The sequence below is a fragment of the Empidonax traillii genome, unplaced genomic scaffold (genome assembly GCF_003031625.1).
Source record: "Empidonax traillii isolate 1590-97213 ecotype Southwest subspecies unplaced genomic scaffold, ASM303162v1 scaffold215:size2007263, whole genome shotgun sequence".
Classification (NCBI taxonomy): domain Eukaryota; kingdom Metazoa; phylum Chordata; class Aves; order Passeriformes; family Tyrannidae; genus Empidonax; species Empidonax traillii.
The window spans coordinates 1,543,968-1,553,227 of NW_020955408.1; the positions used below are offsets into that span (position 1 = coordinate 1,543,968).

At 44.0% G+C, this 9,260-nt stretch overlaps 1 protein-coding gene across 2 annotated transcripts in view; it reads left to right on the top strand.

Moving 5' to 3' along the window:
* The first annotated feature begins 6,074 nt into the window (after nucleotides 1-6,074).
* OSBPL1A (oxysterol binding protein like 1A) overlaps nucleotides 6,075-9,260 on the top strand; it is an 86,589-nt gene continuing 83,403 nt past the window's right edge. The window contains exon 1 of one of the 2 annotated variants that reach the window (XM_027887576.1): nucleotides 6,075-6,191. The gene's annotated coding sequence lies outside the window, so the exon portion shown is untranslated. Of the gene's footprint in view, nucleotides 6,192-7,466; nucleotides 7,540-9,260 lie in introns of those variants that run through there. The other variant, XM_027887577.1, reaches the window with a different exon arrangement.

A 9,260-nucleotide genomic window follows, 5' to 3' on the forward strand; every position in this document is an offset into this window, starting at 1 on the left:
TAAATTTGGCTAATGAATCTCCAGCATTTTTATATATACTAAATAAATAACAGAGGAGCTGAATTGATATGGTGCACAGGAGTATTTAGCAGCTAATTAATTTCTTTGTCCATCTGAAACAAATATTCTGTTAAAGCTGGTATGAAATACATATTCACAGCTTTCAAACTAAGAAAATGACATGGTGGAGTTTACTGTACTATTTGGGTCATCTTTTAGTACATAACTGAACGTCACTGTTCTTTATGGTGAGACACCTCGCAAACTGATACTCTTCACAGCAACGCATTAACTTTGATATTTAAAACGGTTACTAAATCTAAACTTTGGTCCATCAGTTCTGTCTTTGTAAACAATAGATAGCAAACAAAAACATTGAAAGCTCATCAAATCAATTAAGCAAAAGGAGTCCCTGAGGTCACGAAGTGACCCAAATTATCACCTTGAATCCAAATTCTTCGTTCTGTCTTCTCGGGGCAAGAAAATACACTGGGTAATTACTGGTGCTTTTCTGGATCTAGATTTTAATCCTAGAGCACAAAAAGCTTAAAACAGATACAAATAATATTTATTCAATCAGGATTGAATCACAAATAAGTGAAAAATACAGAACTTAAAAATACAGAAGAACTAAAGTTTGAGTAAAATATCAATAACCCTGCTTTATTTTGTATAGCTCATATTGTTCAAGCAATATGATGCATTTGCAACTTCTTTATAACAAAAAAAGAGGAAGATTAAGAACAGTACCATGTCATGTACTACCAATTAATGCCCTCAGTTCTGTATTCTCATTTCAGGCAAGATTTGCTTGTACTAAGACTCTGCCTGTACTGTAGCTTTTTCCTGTAGTAACTTACCAACAAAACACTACATTTCTCTAATGCTCCAATTCTACTCCACATTTAATAGAAATCTCATTATGTAATAGAAATCTCAATTGGCCCATCCAATAATGAGCATATATACATTTAAGCACAAAGTAGTTCAGCTGATTTCACTTTCACAATGATGCGTTTCTCTGGATCGTACTCTAAAGTGACATTAGGTTTCATAACTGTAAGCTCTCCATACACAGCTGATTTATCATTTTGAAACTAAAACCAAACTCAAATGATTCAACCAGAGGAACAAGAAAGTGCATTAAACAAGCCTAATTCTTGGTCTAAAACTACATGTCTGGTAAGACTAAGGAGAAATACATGTACAGGTGACTTAGCACCTTGGTTAAAGATGTTTCTGCTCATTTAACTACAATCCATTTTTTTGTGCTGGCTATAGCAGTGTATACAGTTGCCTTCTGTAGAGCTATAGAAATCAAAAAGCTCTTCTATGAAATAGTAACTGCTAGCAGGTTTTAGGAGCCTCCTGAGTGAATTCTCACATTTTCTCTTGCCTTACCTGCACTCAGATAAAAAGGAACATATTAAAAGGAACTCTTCTCTGTTTAGGATTTTTTTTTCTGCTAGAGAATACCTCCAGAAACTTCTTGAGCTTGTTTCAGTGCTGCTTTTAGCAGTAAAAAGCATTTTTCGTTTCAGAAGGCAATCCAGCTCACACCATCTATAAATTAAATACATTATATGGTTATTTCCCAAAAGTATTAAAGAAACTTGAGCAACAGACTTGCATCTGCAAAAATTCCTTTTGCAGGCAGTTAAGAACAACATGAACATTTGTTTTGTTCACTTACTGGCAGTTGCTCTTGATAATCCAGGGACATCCACGAGAGTCATGTCTGAGAGTGTCAGCACATTAGTTAACTCTCCTGTGCCTGTCTTTTCCCAGCTTAGTAAATAAAATCAGTATGGAAATGTGACAAGGACCTGTGCTTACTGCACTGCTTTCCAGACAGAGTTGAGGAGCAACTTCCTTAAAAACTACACCAGGGCTAATTGAAAGAAACTACGGAAAAAATTTTAGCCTCTGTCCAAGGACTGTTGGTCAGCTAATGAGTACTCAGTCATTAAATACGTTACTGCATGAAAACAGACATACAACCTGTCATGTTATCGTTTATTTCTTCCACTTATCATTTCTCTATGTGCACTCCCTTGACCAGTTGTGTATCTCAGAGTTGATGAGTATGCTCTAGTCTGAAGAGGAAGAAAATAAAGTGTGAGTGCAATAAGAAGTTGCTATATCAGAACTAAAATTATGAAGTTTCATGCAGCGTAGCAATATAAATGCCCAGAAATTCTTATCCTTTTCCAAGTCTGCAATGTTTTCCAAAAGTTTTTCTTTAATTTGGCCCTGGATAACCCATTAGCAACCTAGGTCAACTGTGCAGAGGCAGAAAGGGGTAGGGGGGGAATAGAAGCACTGCTTGTCTTCTCTCCACTGCAAATAGTATCTTGCAAAATGAGAAATGATTGGCACCTTGGCTTGTATAGTTTCTAGTAATGACATCAGTCACAGTAGTGTGGTTACTTTTTTCAGTAAAGAGTGGTATTATTTCAAAATTTCCAGCTGAAATATTTCCTAGTCAAATGGTTTGGTTGCCCGCAGCAATGAATTCAACTAGTTGATGAAGCACTTTACCCAGCAAAGGGTCCCTCCCCAAAAAAAGTTTCACCTCAGGTAGCACTATGGCCTTGCAGCTTTGACTTCTGCCATCAGGTTGCCCCATCACAGAATTTGAGAGGATATAAAAACTACTGTGAAAATCACTGACAAAACAGTTCAGTGAGTCTGTGCAAGGCTATTTGCCAGTGCATTCAGCCCTAAGATGGGACATGTTTCATGCTTTCTGCAGCACTAATTTCAGCAGGTTCTCTGAAAAAGGAAAGACATGGGAAAAAAAAAAAAAAAACAGAGAAGAGAGATACTTAGAACAAAACCTTGATATCAGCAACACTTTTTTTCTTAATTCCACACTTCAAAGCCTAAATGCACCTAAAATTACTCTGGAATGTGCAAGGAGGCAAAACACACTATTTGAACATGACACTATTTGAAGGTGCTGGAAGCAGGGGAAGTGTAGTGATCCTGACCAGGAGAGTACTGTACATACAGGAGAGAGTGATCTACAGAAGTTAACTGGAGCAGGCCCAGGTCTGTCCTGTGCTGCCTTCAGGCCTGTGTCAAGGTGCACAAAACCCTTGGAAGCAGGATAAACTCTGCTGGCTCCTGGACACAGAGGAGCCTGAAGGCAGCTCTCATGTAGTGCAGGCAGTTACACCATCTGCGTGGCCTTGCCTTTATCTACAAGAATAGCGAGGAGTGAACCTCTCCTGTGAACATCCTTTATGAATAGCTGTTTTCTTGTAAGGAAACTAAAATAGCTCGACCAAAGAAGAACTTCTCTCCACAGATGCAATCTCTGTAGCCTGCCATGGGAGAAGTCCATCCAGGGTCAGTCTAATGCTGCAGGAACATGGACATCATGGCATCTAAAAGCATGCAAGATTTACTTGCTATCTCTGTTGCTCTTTACTATGTCATTAAATTTACTAAGTGATTTGTTTTCAGGTGTTCCTTACTCAGATTCAGAGAAAAAACCTGCACTGACTGGCTGAAGGGTGAAACTCTGAACTATAAACTTTGTGCTGCATCGCAGTGGGTTATAGAGTAGGCAGATGACAATATCTCCATTGTATTAAAAAATTTATAAGAAATATGAGGTAATAATATACATATTTTTATATTGTATTCATGTATGCAAAATATAATACAAAATAGGAAAAGGGAAGGATGCTTGAGTTTATTGTGAGGCTGCTTAAAGCAGTTATGGCATTGTGAAAGGTGGCTCAAAGTCAGAGGCAAGAGGAAGAAATAAAGGAAAAGGCATGTGGGGATGACAGAGCTGCTGCTCTGAGAGTAAGGACAGCAACTTGGAGACCTGTTCCTAAGAAAAAAAGTCAGCATGATCCTTCCCTGAAGCCTCTCAGATGTCATATACTTCTTGCTGAAGCATCCCTGGAAGCAAATGTCTTATTTAAGATAAGCTAATTTAAAGTGACAAAAACCAGCAGGAGTCCAAACATGGTAAATTTGTGTTATCTCTGCAGGTATGGAACTGTTCCTTTTCTTCTTTTTTGGTATGTCATTCTTCAAACATTGAAAATTTATATGTAGCTATAGACAATACAGAAAAGTGAAGCTTGCCTCATTACTTGCCTCAAACTCGGAAGAGTTTCACAAGAATTGCTCAGGTTTAAACTTGCCCACTTTTGGAACAGAAGTTTCATCCTAATCTTTAGTGATAGTTTCTCATGATACCCATGACTCCTGCCCTGCCTTTTCAGTGCTCCTTCTGCATATGACACAGATTTGGTCATGCCACAACAGCGCAAAGCTTACCTGCTCCCTTAATAAATTCCTGCAGGATTTCCAAGGCACTGTGCGAGTTTTCAAAAGGTAAAACTCCTCTTATGTGCTAAACACAGAAAAACAAGGTGCCAGTTCTTAGATTTAGGTGAAAGGTGTAGCGGAGAATAAATAAGGGCAGGACAGAGGGAAGGGAGTGGTGGACCAAAGGGCCTAGAACAAAGGGAGTACTTTTTGTCCCTAGGTTCCTTTTGGCTGCACTGTTCTTAGAAGCAGTGTGCATATTTAGTCTCCTTTCAATTGCACCACAGTTATATAGCATCTGAAACCAGTTCCAAGAAGACCCTTTTTTCCCCTCTGGTGACGGCACCATTCTCGTACTGTTACTATCCTCTTTTGAGGCCTCTTTTTTGCATCTCCCTATCTCTCTGAACACCTGTCAGTGCCTCTTACCCCCCCTGTTCCACCCCTGCTGAGGGTGCTGGGGTGCACCCCGGTCAAAGGAGAGCCAAGGCCACGCACCCAGCAGCTTGGGCCACAGCGGCGACAGGCAGTCACAAGAATCACAGAACTGTAAGCGTTGGAAGGGATCTCTGGAGATCATCCAGTCCAACCCCCCTGCCCAGAGAGCAGGTGACACAGGACCGTGTCCACGTAAGTTTTGAATGTCTCCAGAGAGGGAGACTTCACGACGTCCCTGGGCAGCCTGTTCCACTGCACTACCACTCACTGTGTAATGAAGTTCTTCCTCATGTTGAGGTGGAACTTCTTGTGTTTTAATTTATGGCTATTGCTCCTCATCCTGTCGCTGGGCACCACTGAAAAGAGTCTGATACCAATCCGCAGCGGGCACAGGGCAGTAGCTGCGAGGCAGCCCCAGGGCTGCAGGGGGGTCACTGTCCCTGCCTGGGAAGAGCTGTCACCGCCAGCTGCGCCCGGCGCGGCTCGTTGCTCTCACAGGAGGGGCGGGCAGCGCCCTCGGTGGGGCCTCGCCTCACCCTGCCCGGCTATTCGAGAGGGCTGCGGCGACCTCCGAACTTCTGCGGCCAGCCCCGTGGGGCGCCCGCCTGTCCGATCCCAGCGCCGGTGCCGGTGCCAGAGGCGGTGCCGCGGCCAGGCGGGCGGAGCCCTGTCCTGTCCCGCCCCGCCAGGAGCCCGCACCGCCCGCCCGCCCTGCGCGGCGCGGGGGGAGCGGCCCGGCTGCCGAGGCGCCGCTGCCGGTCACATGTAGAGCCGGGCTCGGTGCCCGTAACGCAGCGCGGAGCAGCGGCGGCGGGAGCTGCGCGGCGAGGCCAGCGGTGGGTCAGCCCGCCCGCCCGTCCGCCCGGGGCGGGTTTCCTTCCGCGGCGGGGCCGGCGGGGGATGCGCCGCCCTCCCGCGGCGGCGTTGGCTTTGTTGCTGCCGTGGCGGCGTCTTTGGCTGTCCCGTGTCGCCGTGGCCGCCTCTCCTCCGCAGCCGCCGGGAGCGTGTTCGGGGGAGCGGTGGGGTGTCGCTGCTTCCCCCGCTCGGGGGTGCGCGGTGCGGGGCGAGGGGGCGGCCCAAGGCAAGGCGCGGCTCGGGGCACGAAGCAGAGGGGCGGCTTTGGTAGGCGGGGGCCGGGGGTGGTCTCTGGCCCTTGGGAAGCGGTGTGTGCGCCCCCCTTCTGTGCGCGGGTGCCCCTTCCACCTCCTCCTCCTCCCTGGAACAGCCGTGGCGGTGGCCGGTGCTCCCAGCTCTGAGCGCGCCTCTCCCCATAGGCAGGGAGCGCAGCTGCTGCGGCGTGTGAGCCTGTCTCGCCGTAAAAACTGTTTTAATTATCGCTGCCGAAACGAGCTGCACGATTCCAGGCGGACGTAGCGAACTCCGGGCGTTCTGCTGAAGTTCCTGACTGCTTGGGGCTGTGCCTGCCTGCTGATCCGGGTTAGATCACTCACGAGCTGTGGGTAAGCTTATTCGGAGTTCCTGTGCCGAAAGAAAGTCTTCGATGTGACAGAACTAAAATGTATGTAGAAAACAGCCAATAGACGCGCAGGAACGAGGATTAGTTTAAATAGCTGTTGCCTTGACAGTGGTATTGAATTAGATGCTGTGTTAATTGCCATTAAGCAAACAATAGGTTGACTTTGGAGAGGTAGTACTTTCATAGGAAGAGTGTGTCATAGAAGCATGTTCAAGTTCTAGAACCCTTTACCCGAAGATTAGAACTGCTTTTTAGATAACATCACAAATGCTTCTAGTGCAGCCACTCTTTCTTCTTGGAGCAACTCTTGTCCGTGCAATGTGTTGTGTGAGTTTGTAGACAGGTTCTGTCTGTTTGTGCGGTTTGGTGAATTTTGTTCTCCTTCTTTACGAGCATCACATCATAATGTGTGCGTGCTGGGACATGTAAGAAGTCTTCCGGAGCAAGTATCATCCTTTCCCTAGTTAGGAATCTAATTTTCATTGCTAGAGGGAGATATCTTGAAATACTAGGTAATGTTGTGCATTTTACCAGCCTTACCGTTTTTGTCACAAGTAGAAAGCTTCGTATGCAACCAGTGCCTCAGAGCCTTAATATTAAGTTGGCCAGTACCAGTACTGTTTCTCCTGCTTTTCTAGCAGTAGCAGAGTGAAATCCACCCATGTTCTGCTTAGTGTGTATTGTTGCTGTTCTGGGCTGTGTACATGGGTGGAGGACTCAGCAGGAGAGGAAATCGAAGTAAAAGCAAGTAGGTCTTACGAATAATGCTGCCCCGTGGTCAAGGGCAGCACTTTAGATCTTTGTAGATCTTTGTAGATCTTTGTAGATCTTTGAGAAAAGCAGCTTTTTTTGCTTGGACTGTATCCTAGCAGTTGGGTAAAGTTGGTAGTTTGTATGTCGGTAGTTTGGTGGCCTTCTGTGTTGAAGTATTCTGCAAAACTCCCTTAAGCTGCCATGCAGGCAGAACAGTAACCTGTGTGGAAACAATAGTTCTGTGTGAAGGCAGATGCTGTAATAGCGTGAGAAGATCGCTCTGGCATGGGTCTCATTGAAGAAGATAAAAGCAGAGCATCTCAATGCTATTTTTTATACCTTCTTAAAGGATAAGATTCAATTAGCAATCAAGTACTGCTCTGGTAGTCCTAATGAGTTCAATAGAAGTGCCTTGCAGTCACATCTCAGCAGTAGAGGAGATGCTAACTAATGTCTGGGATGTTTTGTCATGGTATAACAGTGACTGGAGACTATGAGGCAAGCCTTTCATTGGCACAAAGCATAAAGATGAGCTGAGAAAGGCAATTTAATCTATATCATCTGATTAGTGGAATAAGGTAATATGGCAACACCACTGACTGAAGAGATGTGTGCTCTCCTAAGTGGCTAGTAGATTTGCATAGGGGCAGCACAATTCCTGTAGATTAACGTGCTAGTAGTACCTTAAGGCTAATAACTCCAAACTAAACTTTTTAGTTTCTCCCTCAGTGCTGGTGGTCTGGCTCAGTGCCTTAAAACTGTTGGATGGTGATTTTGAAGCTCTGTTGGTGGTGGGTCATGGGACCAAATAAACTCCTGTCTTCAAGGAAATGTAGGTGTTCAAAGTACAGTTGTAAGTGCACAGCATCCAAGTGCCTGTGTGTTGATTTGTTTCCATACTCTAAACTTGTTGCCTCAACTTCTGTTGGTCATTGCTCATCTCCATTATAGAGGAAATACTGTTGCTTAAAACAGTATTTTCAAGATTATGATAAGTTCTGTTAAGAGCCTCTTTGCTGCCAGCTTAATTTAAGCACTTCATTTATCTCATTACCTAAAACTTTATGTTCTTTATCACTTGTCTGATGGGTAACTGCATGCAGATTCACTTTCCAGCCCCAATTGTGGAAACATTTTCGTGTGAGTGATCCTTCTAACTATGACTAATAGCCAGACAGTCATTCTTCTGCATCACTGAATGCTTCAGGCTTACAAAGTGTATTTGAAATTGGAGGCTTGGCCTAAACAGCAAAGTCTTTGGGGACTAAACCAGTGAAGCAGACAGACCTTTCTTAGCCATGTTACTATGCATGTCACTCTCTTGCTAATGTTTGCTGTGAGAGTACAAATAAATCAGTGATTTTAACCTTATGACTATCTAACGGGAGAAAAACTGCGCAAGTAATTTTACATAGTGATTCAGCTTTCCATGTATCTTAAACTATTTAAGATTCTGCTTGTGTATATACCAGGCCTTGCTGCGTACAAGGGTTGTGTGTTTGAATCAGTGTCTTGGTTCCCTTCCCAAGCAGTCTTTTCTTCCATCTCATCAATATCAAATGGAAACAACAGGTTCTTAATATATTGAAAGTGCATTACTATTCATACCTGCTGAGTATGTGGGATGTTGACAAATGATACAGGATAGTGATAGGAGTGTGTTTTCTCTCATCTGAAGAAATACTGTGTGGGAGGAGGTGAAAATGAAGGATGAGCTTTTTTTTTTCCCCCCCTCTTCCTTAATGATTGTAGACCAGCAAGATGAGCTCTTGATTCCTGGCTTTTGCCTGTAGTATTCTCAGAGCTGCATTCTGTGTCCCACTGAAACTGTATCACTCAGATTCAGAGATAGTATTACAGGCTGATAATACATTAATGTATTTGATTTTGATCTTTCTCTAGACAGTGTTAGAACTTATTCACTGAAGAAAATTATAGTTGTCCCAGTAACAATAAACTGTGCGGTGTTGGCTCACACAAGTGGATAGACTCCTGTTTAAAGGAGAAGGTAGCTTCAGGGCTCGAAGGATTACTAGAAGAACTAGTACTGTTTTGTTTTGTTTTGTTTTGTTTTCTAGAACTGAAAGCATGCACAAACAAGACTGCTCTCTAACCGCTTCTGGAGAAGGTGTTTGTATCCTGTGTCTATTGTAGGTTGCAAGTGACTGATCCAGTGTGTTCTGAAATACGCTAGAAAGGGCTTGTTTAGTCTCTCTGTCAAATTCTTGGAAAACGGATTATCTCTCTCCATTTGCTGATTGAGCACAAGGTAGGGAAACTTCTCTTTGCTGTATTGTTA